The following is a 14,563-nucleotide window of genomic DNA, read 5'->3' as shown; positions in this document are numbered from 1 at the left end:
TTGAGAGAAACCGAGAGTATCCGATGGCAGCTGAGAAGGCCTATGAGAAGATAAGAACATTTGAGGATATCTTTGAGCACCTGAGGCCAAGTGCAAGCATCTGAGAGTACCTGAGAGCACCTGAGAGTGTCTGAGAGCACTTGGAACTTACTTAACCTTTCTTTAATTCTAGTATTTGGGAAGATGGATCCCAGTAATGGATTCAAATTATATGGAAGGCAGGTATCGTGGGTCAGTAAAGGAAAACAGAGGATGTCAGTTGTATATCTAACACAAAAATACCCATGTGAAAACACATAAATCTTAGCCTAAAATAGAATGCTTATGTGATGTATGAATGAAAGGCAAGTTACTGACCAGAGAGCTTAGATCTGTGTATAAGGGTTATTTTATTTTCTTCTGACCAGATGTTTGTAGTCAAATAACTCTTGAGTACAAATTTATAAGCTCATAGACTTCCCACCTGTCACAGGTCTAGGGTGAGGCAGGCAGGACAGAGCAGATCCCATTTAATTAGGGCATTTGCTTGGCCATTATGCAGATTCTTTTGAAAGGTCAAACTTCCTGCACATCCATGTGGAAGCTGTAGCCTTTTAATGAACTGGTGAGATTAAGTACCAATTAAAAGCATTCAGCAGGCCAGTTTTGGCAACCTCCAGTCTGTTAGCTACCCAGGGTGAGCTATTAAATTAAGAATAGATGCCGGAGTACCATGCTGAGAGTCATCATAGTCCTCTGTTCTGCAAGGCCATCTGTGCACCAAAGGGCACTTTTTGAGTGGGACAAGTCACTCAAAAAGTGCCTTGTTCAGAGGAGAAGCATAGCTATAAGAAGGGATTTGATGGATTCCTTAACCCAGTGTGCAAATTCAGAAAATTATTTTTCTGGGTGCTCAAATATATTAGTCAAGATATTTTATGGCAGCTTTGTACTATATAATTCAAACTCTACCTTCCAGAATGCAATCTTTATAAGGGAAAAGTCTTTGGAACCCAGGAGCAATAATTAGTATCTGTTAGGGGTTCACTCTGTGTCAATCCCTTAGAATATGCTTTATGTGTATATTATATTTGCCTACTCTAAACTCTAAAATCTTCTTATCAACATTCCATAAATTTTAACAATGGCCCAAGGGGAAGAAAATGGCCTCTCTGAGCTCACCCAGATGGTATGAGCTTTTCCCATGGCTGTTTATTTCCAAATTCCATGGGACACACTTTTTCAGATAAAACTAAAAATGAACGTTTTATACAAAACATTCTATGAGCTTGGTGCCGCTCTGAGTTTTTGCATAAGTTAGCTGAATTAATTTTCACAAAGTTCTTAATGAGGAAAGTGATATTATTTTTATTCCCCCTTTTGATATAAGAAAAATCAAGGCATAAATGGGGTAATGTGTCTAAAGTCCGGTACTGGTAAATGACAAAAACAGAATTTGAACCAGGAAAACTGGCAGTATATAACAATCTTATAACCTCCCAGCTGGAATAACTTGTTAAAGACATATTTGTGAGGCTGACATTTTAGCATCAAAAAAAAGTTGGTCTGACTGGGTGCTGTGGTGCACTTCTGTAATCCCAGCGGCTTGGGAGGTAGAGGCAGGAGGATCCCAGGTTCAAAGCCAGCCTCAGCAATTTAGCAAGGTGCTAAGCAATTCAGTGAGACCCTGTCTCTAAAGTAAATACAAAAATTGGACTGTGGATGTGGTTCAGTGGTTAAGTTCAGTGGTTTTGTTTTTGGTACTGGGTTCAATTCCCAGTACCAAAAACAAAAACAAGTTTGTCTGGAAGCTCATGTGAAGATTATTAACATTAATAAACTTCTTCTCTGACCTAAAAAATTTTACATACAGGTACAGATTTTTGGATCACAGAGTTACAAATTATCTCTGAAAGATTTGTTGGTTTCAGGATTAGGGCCTTTTTAACTCACACTAAAATACATTTTCCCTGTTAACAAATATAGAGCCTTATTTATTAAGTATTACTAAGTATTAAGTTCTATGGATCTGACAGTCAGATTCCTCAAACTCCAAAGACCTCTGTTGTCCTTTGAGCACAGAATCCTTGTTCTCATACAGGGAAAATGGAGATGTTCCATATCATAAGCTTTCTCTGCTAGTCTTGGTGCTAAAACTGATGCCAGGGGTCCTTCATATATTGGTTACTTCTGGATCTTCATCGAGCACTTTTAGCACCTTTACCTTCACCTCCACCTGTATCAAAGCAATATGAAGAACTAACATTTTCATTAAAATACAGAATGTAAAATGATCTAATTTGAGTTTAAAAATATCACTCTTACTATTGTCTAAATGTTGACTATTAGACCAAATAGATAATTATTTCAGAAATTCTGGTAAAATATGAAAACTGAACAATAACTGTAGTGGAGATGAGGAGAAAATGCATAAATCTGATGTTTAGGAACTCAAAAATTACTGATGAAGGAGAATGTTGAAGCACTGGGGAGAACTAGAATGTATTACCATATTAAAGTTTATTTTTATTTGTTGGGGACTAATAGTACAGGAACATGACTAACTTCAGAATAAAAAAAAAGGAAGACAAAAAATTGGGGGGGGAGCTTTTTATTTTAGGATTTTTGAGACATATAAGCAACGCGAAGCCAAGGAGACCATGGAACCTGAGTGTCTGAAGTTCAGAAGAGAGGTCTGGACTGGAGGAAGATATCTATGTGCCATCTATATATGGTGATAGTAGGATCCAGACACTCTCAGAGAAGCAGATTTAGGATACAGGTTTGAAGGATACCAACATACAGTGGACAGGTAGAGGAAATAAGCCCTAAAGGGAAACAGCCATTTCTATCTTCTCTCTTTCCTTGTCTCTACCAAGGACAACTCTGAGAAGACACACCAGGTCTGAGACTCTGCAATTGGAATACGGCAAGGAACAGAGTAAAGAGCACCAGATAATATGTCCTGAAATGAGAAGAAGCCTTGCTGGATTTGTGCTTGAGGGTCACTAAGCTATGGTACGGATGTTTTGCTGTTTTATTTATTCAGAGAAGTACACTGCATCCAAATGCCTGCTGCTGTGAAATGGTTCTTCTCCTACCAGCTGACAAGGTTTCAAGAACAAGAATAGTTGTACTCTTCTACAGTCTGTTTCCAAGCCCTTGACACAAATCAGACTAGTAAAGGACATTGACAAGGTTTTTTTTTTTTTTCCCAAATATGGGCTATATGTGAACCCATATCCACCACACTTGGGGACCCAGTATGAGGCAATATCATGTAAGCATTGTCTGAGAGATAATAGTCTACCTTCAGGAAATAGGAGAAAAAGGAGAAAGAGGGTTCTGATTGAAATTGAGCCCCAAAGTATGCTCCTTGTTACCAATTTTCTGTACTCTCATCTTTGGTTTGCTAACTCTGCACTCTTCTTTCTTCAGGCCCTCATCTTTTGCTGCCTGCAGATTTGTTAATCTGGCCAGAAGTTTCTCCAGAAACTAGCTCAAGTTCTCAAGGAGTTCCTAAATGGTTCTGCCCAAGGAATCGAGTACAACAAAGAGGTGAGAGATTCCTTCAGAGTCAAACTAGTACAGTTTCATTCACAAGAATCCCTCAGTACTAGGTCTGCTTCACTCACTTAAGCAACAAATGTATAATTCTGGACCCTTTTAACTACTGTTCCCAAGGAAGAGATCAGACAAAGGTGTGAATGTGCTTAGGGCTGCTCTATGTGGTTCCTGCACAGGTTCCTGCCAGGATACTTGCAAACAGAGGGAAAGCTAATCTTTTTTCAGGGGCTCCTGGGCCATCTGAGCTCAGATTTATTAATGTTAATTTGTATCCATTATATGATCATCTTCTTACTCTTGATAATGAGCCATGTGCTCCTACAAGAAGCAAGCCAGCTTTTCTTTTTTTTCTAAATTTTCCAGAAAAATTTCTAAGGAATGAGGTAAGAATTAGACGCTTATTTATTTATTTGTTTATTTATTTATTTATTTTGCAGAAACAAAAGGACTTTAATGTCCTGGCACCTATGAGAAAAGCCCAGCAGGTACAAAAGGCCATTTTATGTGAGTGAGGCCATGGAGAAGGACTCCAGTGATCAACCTCATGAAAATAAAACCACAACTAAAATACAAGCCTGCATTTACTTTTACTTTTTTCTCCTGAATTTGTTCATTCTTGTCTGGAAGACTTAGTATTTTGTTTTTGTTTTTGTTTTGTTTTCCTTACTGGCCCTTAAATATTCTACAATTCTCCAGTGACAAACTATTTGTACTCTTTCAGGTTGTATTGTACTGCTGCTACTATTGGGATTTAGATGTAAAGAATACATCTATTTACATTTCTGGTTCATCTCAAAATCATTAATCTGTCAGAAATAACATTACCAGAGATAGAATTAATATAGGAGCTAATTAATGTCTTCTTTGACATGAAGACATTTTGCTTCTGTCTCCACATGAACCACTCATGAGACTATGTCCAATCCAGAGACTGGCCTGTCCTTCTCCACTCCAGAGATCTAGGCTCCAGGCATATGACCTTATCTCCAGGACCCTTCTTCCTGAGGCCAAAGGAAATCACATCAGATGGAGGCACAGAGAAACAGTGAAGGGCACAACAGGACCTCATCAAAAAGATACTGTCCAAATACAGAAGTCTAGAACTATGATTTTTCCTTGCAGTAAAAACTATGGCCTCAGAATATCTTGAAGGAAATCAGCCTGTGTTATGGGTTAAATCTGACATGCCCCCAAAAATTCATGTGTGAGATCATGCAAGAACTTTCAGAGATGAAATGATTGGGTTATAAGAGCTTTAATCTAATTAATGTTTTAATTCACTGATAAGGAAGTGGGTGGTAACTATAAGCAGGTAGGGTATGGCTGGAGGAGGTAGGTCATTAGTGGCTTGTGCCTTTAAAGTTTATATTTTGACCCATGTGAGTGGAACTCTCTGCTTCCCATCGCCATGTCCAGAACTTCTTTCTGCCATGCCTTTCTGCCTTGATGTTCTGCCTCATCTTGGGCCCAGAGCCATGGTATCAGCCATCTATGGACTGAGACCTCTGAGTCCCAAATAAACTTTCCTTCTTCTACATTGTTCTTGTCAGGCTTTTAGATCACAGAGATTAAAAAAAAGCTGACTAAATAAAATGACCTGTTACCTATCTCATCATGAAATTAGGTCAGTCATATACTTATTGTTCTTCCTCTATTGTAATATAGGGAAAGAACTTAATGATATTTCTCAAACACATAATGGAGTCCAAAATGTTTCCTGAATTTGTATCTTAAAATATCAACCATTATGTCTCTATTTCAATTGGCTTCTCACTGCTATTGCAGGCTGCGTGGGTCCTGGAAATAAGCAGCATCCTGGAGGTGAAGGAGCAGACCAACCCAGGGCCCAGCTGTGGCCCCCTTCACTTTGATTCTTCCCTTTCCACAAGAAGGGACTGGCCCTGAAGCTACCCCTGCTCATTGGCTGCAGTCATCCTCCCTGTCACATCCTAAGTAAAAATTGTAAGCTGTGTTGTGAGCCAAGAATGGAAAGAAGAGGGAGGACTCACCATGGGAGCAAAGGGAACTTGTCTTCAAGTTCCAGCTTCTGAGCCCTTAATCTGTCATCCCCATTCACATTGTCATTGCTAGTTCTACAAGGAACTAGAGTGTTTTTGCTTATTTGCATGTCCACTGTAAAGTCAAGAAGGGTAAAAATGCCTAACATGTTGGGCATTTGCTTTATATTTCTCAGAAAGAGACTACAGTTACAAAATCTTTTCCCTTCATTTCCCTTTTGCTAGTCTAATGACTTTGAAGACCAACTCACCTTTCTCTGTGGCTAGAGCCAGATAGTTTAAAACCAACCATTGTACACGTTCAAAAATACTATTCACTTAGGTGGATCTGGGGCCAAGTGGAACACAAGCAGGACTAGCAAGAGCTGTACTAACAATGCTTCATTATATGGCCCTCAACAGCTACTATTCCTCACAGGCATCTGAACTGTCCTCAGGCTTCAGCTACTACAAGTGTGTTTTAGTCAGTTTTGTTTTTTTTTTTTTGTGTGTGTGTGTGTGTGTGACCAAAAGACCTGATAAGAACAATTTCAAGGAGGAAAAGTTTATTTGGGGACTCACAATTTCAGAGGTATTAGTCCATAGATGACTTACTCCATTCCTGGGGGCCTGAAATGAGGCAGAACATCATGGTGGAAGTATGTGGCAGAAGAAAGCAGCTCAGGATATCACACCAGGAAGCAGAAAAATAGACTCTCCTCACAATGGACATATATATACCCCAGCTGAGTGCAGTGCACATGCTTTAATCCCAGCAGTTTAGGAGGCTGAGGCAGGACAATCATGAGTTCAAAGCCAACCTCAGCAACTTAGTGAGATCTCAAACAAATCAGTGAGAACCCATCTCTGAATACAATACAAAATAAGACTGAGGATGTGGCTCAGTGGTTGAGTGCTCCTGAGTTCAATCCTCTGAACCACACATACACATATATACATGAAGATCAATGAATGAATATATATATATATATATTTGTTGAAGGATCCTGGTATTGCATAAGACTCCAGGTCTCTAGAGTATGTTCCTTGAAACTTTGTAGAACTAAGTTCCACTTCTTGCTGGCTGACTAACTTATTGAATGACCTTGGCTTTGTCATAAAATCACACCACATCTGTTTTCTTAAACTGAAAATATTTAATTATGTCCATACCAAAGTTTATTGGAAGGATTAATTGAGTAAATGAGTGTCAAAAAGAAGATATCATAACACCTAAAAATGAATAAACTGCCAGGCCCAGTGGTGCATGCATGTTAGCTCTCTAGGAAACTGAGATAGGAAGATCATAGGTTCAAGGTTAACCTCCACAACTTAGTGAGACTCTCAGCAATGTAGCAAGATCCTATTTCAAAATTTTTAAAAATACTAAAATAAAAAAGATTTGGAATGTTGTTCAATGATAGAGCAGCCCTGGGTTCAATCCTCACTATGAAAAATTAAAGAGGAAGAGGAAGAGAAGGTGAAGGAGGTGGAAAGAAAAATAGGGAAATAAATGCCAAAAAGCATTAAAGCCCTCAGACATACATCTACCCTTGGGGATCTCCCATCTTTCTGGGTTATATAGCACAAAGGAAGAAATAAGTTACAGAAGCAGAAGTATGGTGTCCCTGGGTTTCTCAGACTCTATCTGGGGAAGTGATCTAGAGGCAGTGCTCCTATTTCCCAAGCTCCTGCCTCAATTCAAAACATTTTCCAAGCTAACTCTGGAGTGGAGTGGATCTTTTGTAATCTAGGCTACTTCCCTTCTTTTTTTTAATTTATTAGTTGTTCAAGACAATACAATGATCTTGACATATCATACATTTGATTCAAATAGGGTATGAATTCTAATTTTTCCATCCATGTGTATACATACAGCAATCCTAGTGTCAGTTGTATTCTGCTGCCCTCCCTATCCCCCTTCCCCTCCCCTCCCCTCCCATCACTATTGTGTATCCATTCTACTGTGACACTTATCTCTCTCTCTCTTTTTTCTTCCCTTCCCCCTCACAACATCATATATGTATTTTGTGAACCCATGAGGGTCTCCTTCCGTCTTCCATGCAATGCCCCTTCTCCCTCCCTGTCCCTCCCACCTCTTTTCCTTGTTTCGTGGTAATCTTCTTCTCATGCTCTTTCTTCCTACTCTGTTTTGAGTCACCTCCCTTATATCAGAGAAGACATTCGGCATTTGTTTTTTAGGGATTGGCTAACTTCGCTTAGCATAATCTACTCTAGTGCCATCCATTTCCCTGCAAATGCCATGATTTTGTTATTTTTAGTGCTGGGTAATATTCCATTGTGTATAAATGCCACATTTTTTTCTCCATTCATCTGTTGAAGGGCATCTGTGTTGGTTCCACAGTCTAGCTATTGTGAATTGTGCTGCTATGAACATTGATGTAGCTGTGTTCCTGTAGTATGCTTTTTTTAGGTTTTTTGGGTATAGTCTGAGAAGGGGTCAAGTGGTGGTTCCATTCCCAGCTTTCCAAGGAATCTCCATACTGCTTTCCAAATTGGCTGCACCAATTTGCGGTCCCACTAACGATGTACAAGTGTACCTTTTCCCCACATCCTCGCCAGCACTTGTTATTGCTACTTCCCTTCTTTAAGCAGCTTTTGTAAAGCCTGTCATAGCATTGCCATGGAAACTCCTTCTTCAGTGTCACCTATCTTATGGATGCTTCAGTGTAAAACATTTTGTGTTAATATTTGAAAAAACTGATGAGTTACCAAGTGGGAGTAGTGAAAGGTTATATGTGAACATTTTCAATCTTTCTCTCTCTCTCTCTCTCTCTCTCTCTCTCTCACACACACACACACACACACACACACACCACACACACACACACACACACACACACACACACACACGGCACCTTTTTTTCTCTTTTTTTTTAAGAGCATTTTATAATGCTGATTGATTGCTGCTTAAAAAAAAAAGCTTAACATCCCTGGCCCTGGACAGACAAGATATTTTATTTTCATGAAGGTCTTGATTTGTCTGAGAAAAGCATAATAAGAAGGCAGAAGGATAGAACCCAGTGATGAGGAAGCAATCAGATGTCATTTTCAGTAGGGGCTCAGTAGTGATGGAGAAGGCAAGATAATAGCAAAGTATGGTTATAACTACCATCACCTACAGTTGTGGGGCCAGGCTTCTGTTAGCATGAACAAAACTACTGTGAGTTGTGAAGTCACTACTTTGCCTTGCCCTTTTCCCTTACACATACACACACACACACACACACACACACACACACACACACATCTTGAATGTAGATTCTATGTAGTAAAAAGAAAATAATTTGCAAAAATACTGGCAATAAAGCTAGCAATGCTAATTAATAATATCTTCAATTTATTGTAGATTATAAATATTAAATTCTTTATTCATGGGGCATACTTACAAATAAATAAGACAGTCTTCATGTAAGAGGGAGTTCTAAAATCAGTAGACAGGTATGTTCTGGCATAAAAGACAAACTTTCTGAATGCAAACTGTAGCCTGATAGAATTTCAGAGATTTTGGTGTGTCTAGAATGGGACCCAGACCCTCTTACTCTGTTGATTTCTTATCACATGCCCTTGAAAAATTGACTATTTTCAGGGTATTGTTTTCTTATATGTATAAGGTGGATAACAATATTAGAAGGAGTTGAGCAGGAGCAAATGAAATGTCACCTACCATGAAACCTTCACAAGAGCCAAGCAATAACTACTACCATTCCCTTGAGACTCCACTATTGTGATTTTAGTAAACCACTTTTTCTTTCTAAGTTACCCAGATTCAGGAATTTTGTTAACTAACCGAAAACTGACAAATACACATTGGACTTACTTGTCTGGAAATCTTTGTGAGAAAAAAAGTACACAAACGCATAGAATACAGACTGTTTAGAAAATGAGAATGAACTAAAAATTAAGCTTTGTTGAATGAGCTGCCTTGACATCATAATGTAGCACATGATCTATTACCAAGCTTTACCATCAACTGGTCAAGTAACATTGATGCTCAGATTAATTTCTCTGAATCTCTCTTAACTTGCCAAATTGTACTAACCAATTAAATACAGACTATATACATATATATATATATATATATATATCAAATGTTTTTGACCAGAAGTAGTTCAGATTATGAATCATTTTTAAAATATTAACATAGAATTTAGTTATTGAGCATTTCTTATTTGAAAAATTAAACCTCTTGGGCTGGGATTGTAGCTCAGTGTTCGAGTGTTTGCCTCACATATGAGGAACTAGATACTTACCACCACATAAATAAATAGATAGATAGATAGATAGATAAAATACATTGTATCCATCTATAGCTAAAAAATATTTTTAAAAATCAAACTTCTGAAATGCTTTGAAATTAAAATTTTTTCAAGCATCTTGTCAATCTGTATTATAATCATGGTATTTGTGGTCGGTAAGGCAACACCATAAAATTCAATCAATTTCCAGATGATGAAACTTAAGATTCCAAGAGGTTCAGAGAGTTCTTTTCCCTGGCAATAAAGCTAGCAATGCTAATTAATAATATCTTCAATTTATTGTAGATTATACTTATTAAAATTCTTTATTCATGGGGCATACTTACATAAACCATTTAATTTAGCTACCTTTTTAAGAATAAGCAATTATGCCTGTGCAAGGCTCTGCAAAGTGGAATTCCACAGGAACCCCATCCTCAGTGCTTCAATCTCTTACAGTGGACAGACATGAGATCCACTATACATGGGAGATAAGAGACACAGTAGTATAGGAAAGCACATGAGGAGGAATGGCAGGCCAGGAAATTCTCAGACAACTGGGATAAATAATAGAATCTTGTTTTATAGACATTGCTGCAGATGCAGTGAAAGAAGAAACAGGATGGCACCTATGGTTCTCAACTCCAAGGTCAGTGTTGTTTTTGGATCAGAGTCACATAAACTGTAAACACAGAGTGAGAATTCTTGGTGTTCCCCAAGTGGGAGGGGCTCAGTTTGGGAATTAATTATGGGAAGAGGCAGCCAAATACAGTAGTGGGTTGAGGTCAGGCCACCTGGTCCAAATCCTGGCTAAACCATTTCCTAGATGCTAATTGGAGAAATTGCACCAACCTTTGTTACAGTTTGGCTCTCACAGACCAATGTGTTAAAGGCTTGATCTTCATTCCATAATACTGTTGAAAAGTAGTCAAACCTTTAAGAGACTAGGACTAGTGGGAAGAAGTTAGATTACTAGGCATGTGCCTCTAAAGGGAATGTTGAGACACCAGACCCTTCCTATTTTTTTTCCTAGTCATCATGACATAAACATCTCTCCTCCATCACACTTCTGCCATGATGTACTATGCTGCCATAGGCCCAAAGCAACAGGGCCAACATGACCATACACCAATCCTCTGAAAATGTAAAACAAAAACAAAATAAATCATTTTGTTGTTGTTGTTGTATGTTTGTTTGTTTGCGTTGATTACCTCAGATAACAGTGTTAGAAAGCTAAGTAACACACTCTGTGTCTCATTTTCTCATCTACAAAATAGACTATTAGGGCAGTTATGAACACTGAATATTGCTAATTTTCTAAATTCTTAACCAGTTCCTGGCACACAGCAAGGACAAGAGATTCTCTGATGTTCAACCCCTGTCCATGTACAGGTAGGAAGAGAGTCAAGATCAGTTATTTCAGGCTCGAGTTGATCTGAGGGAAGTAAAATAAAAGTGGGGAAAATGTTGGTAAATTTGGGTTTGGATGGAAGCTGGAGAATAGAGGGGGTGATTTTTGTCAGGAAATTATGGAGTGAGAATAAAGTCCTGACTAAAAAAAAAAAAAAAAAACCCTCCAGATGTTGCCAGCTACACTCTTAGGCTTAGTCTCAAGCCATGGGGTTACAGAGGCCTCAACCTCACACTAACTATTCTTCCATTCTTGGTCTGGATATGCCTTTTAAAAACAGCTAGAGCTGCCCAGAAGTGTCATCACACTCAGCTCTGGGAGGATATTGAACCATGAGATTTATCTACAAACTGAATTTGTGCTTTTAAAATAATTTAATTCCTAAATGGAAAGTGCTTTTTTGCCCAGTGGCAGAGGGCTGGATATCATGGACAAATATGAACAGGCTGTAGTCAGTTATGATTGACTTACTCATCTAATCCTGGCTTACTGGCATCTTGGCCCTTGTCATAGTGTTTCTATCCTCATGTGTCTCACTTGGGGCAGCCTGCCTGCCTGCCTGGGGGCTGGAGCTCCACATCCACAGTGGTGGATAGGGAATTGTGGCCACTTTTCAGACCCACAGAAAGTATTTGCAGACAGGCCCACAAACCAGGAACCAGCAGAAGATATTGAAGAGAAAACTAAAATTTCCCATGGAGTAGGAGCAGGTGACCCTTGAGACAGAAGCACAGTACCCAGATGGAGTACTCTGGCCCAAGTTTGTCTGCAGCCACCTAGGTATGCTTATTTTCCTTTGTCAAGTATATATTTAAATTTTTCAATTACAGGTAAAATTGAGGATGCTATTTTTTAAAGTCAAAAAAGATATTAATAAATTGGATATTAATCTTAGTTGTGTTCCTGGTGTCCTCTTTATAGAGTGAGCACAGCAGGGCAGTGAGGAAGGTTTCATATTGGTGTACTTGCTGGGAGCTCAAGTCCTGTTTTCGTTTTTATAGCGATTGATACAAAAGGCTTGGTCAGTCAAATGTTAAGAGGTGGACCTGAGGAGGACTCTCTGGAAAATTCTCTGGGATCCCAATAAAACCGGAGTGCAGGGATTTTATGTTGTCCCTCTTCTTTCTGAAAGAACCCACTCTCTACCTTGAGAATGTCCCCTTTCTTTTTTCCATCTTTTCAATAAACTCATGCCTGTTACTCTGAGTGTCATGTTTGAAATCTTTCTGAGTTGATTTCAAGAATCAGGGTTGTTGGGGAGGTCTTTGTATTGCCTCAATTTCCTGAAAGATCCCAGACATGTAACATAAGAGGTATGGGATTCACTCTGACCTTCCCCAGGCATGAAATGTCTATTTGGGCAGCCCATGTGGTGTTGCTCTGTGTGTGATCTGTGAACTTTAACAGAAATCAAAAAGTTACTTTAGTAAGAAAGAGTTATTAGTCACTTTATAAAGAAGAGTACAGATCAAGGAGTTGAATGGAAGGCAAAGAAGTGAAGGTAACATTTGTTGTTAGTTTGGGAAGCAATTTATTATAAAAAAAAGAAATGTGCCTGCTATAAATTAAAATAAATAAGTTATCATCCTAACTCCCAAAGCCATAGAGTTAAGAGATGGGGATATGATAAAAGAGGTGATTAGGCCAGGGAACAAAATCTTCTCTAATGGAATCTGAGCAAAAGAACCTAAGGGAGAACCTCATCCTTCTGCCATGTGAGGACAGTGAGAAGAGAACATTTGTGAACCAGAAAGTAAGTTCTTGCCAGGCATTGAATGAGCTTGTGCCTTGATCTTGGACTTCTAGTTTCTGGGAATGTGATAGATAAATTCCCGTTGTTTGTAACCTACTTTGTGATATTTTGTTACAGAAGCCCAAATGGACTAAGGGAGGGCCTGTAGATGTAAATGAATTTGGAATCAAATCAATCATTTGGGGTGTTGTGATTTTATTTTTCTGTTTCAATATGGAGACACTAGGGAAGTTACTCCAATCTTAAGTATGGTTGAAAAGACTAAGAGGGGGATAATGCTAGATTGGTGGGAGGTGGGGTAAGGCCAGCAAAAGGAGTGAGTGCTTGGGAAATAGGAGGACTGGACAAAATCAGCATCATATAAGACCAGAGTCATAGCCTCAATTTCAAAAATAAAGCAGGGAAAGCCCACCACTCTTGAAGAAGTGGGTAAGAGAAGTAGAATGAGATATGTACTAGTTTGAGAAAATTATATCCAGTGTTATAAAGCTGTCAAGTGAAAGGTGCTGCTAAGCACATGCATGTACATGATTTATTTTATTTTATTTTTTGGTACCTCTTATCAACTTCGTGGAATGTATACATAGGGGTACAATTTCTGGGTCACACAGTAACTCCGTGTTTCACTTTTTGAGGAACTCCCAACCTACTTTCAGCAGTATCTGAACCAATCTGAAACAGCACAAGCAATGTTTCAATTTCTCTACATACTTTCCGACACACCTTATGAAGTAGTACCTTATTCTACTTTTGATTTGTCATTTTCCTAATAACTAATATTAAACATTCTTATTTTATTATTTTAATTTTTATAACATTTATTGGTGCTTTATAGTTTTATATAATAGAATTCATTGCAATATATTTATATATGTACAACGCAGTTTGTTCTCTTTCATTTCTTTAGTAGCCCTTTTTACTTCCCTCCTTCTCTAGTCTGGTAGTCTCTCTTCTATTTTTATAAGGTCCCTTTTCTTTCTAGCTTCCACATATGAGAGAAAACATATGTCTCTTGAATTTTTGAGTCTGGTTAATCTCACTTGGCTTAATTTTCTCCAGTTGTATTCATTTTCCTGCAAACAACATAAATTTTATTCTTTATGGCTGAATAAAACTTGATTGTGTATATATGCCACATTTTCTTTATGCCGTTATCTGTTGATATGTCCTTAGGTTAACTCCATAATTTGGCTATTAGGTATTGTGCTGCTATAAACATGGATCTGCATGTATCAATATAGTATGTTCACTTTAATTCTTTAAGATAAATTAATGAGTCATATGGAAGTTCTGTTTCTATTCTTTTGAGGAAACTCCATATTGATTATATTAATTTATAACCCTACCAACAGTGTAAAAGTTTGCTTTTTCTCCACATCCTCAGCAGCATTTATTATTATTTGCATTTTTTTAAATTGTAGATAGACACAATTCCTCTATTTTATTTGTTTATTTTTATGTGGTGCTAAGTTTTGAAACCAGTGCCTCACACATGCTAAGCAAATTCTCCACTGCTGAGCCCAAATCCCAGCCCCTATTATTTGTATTCTTGATGACTGTCATTCTAACTGAATTGAGATAATATTTCAGTATAATG

Source organism: Ictidomys tridecemlineatus, chromosome 4 (genome assembly GCF_052094955.1).
Source record: "Ictidomys tridecemlineatus isolate mIctTri1 chromosome 4, mIctTri1.hap1, whole genome shotgun sequence".
Taxonomy (NCBI): Eukaryota; Metazoa; Chordata; class Mammalia; order Rodentia; family Sciuridae; genus Ictidomys; species Ictidomys tridecemlineatus.
Note: the sequence above shows the minus strand (reverse complement) of the source record.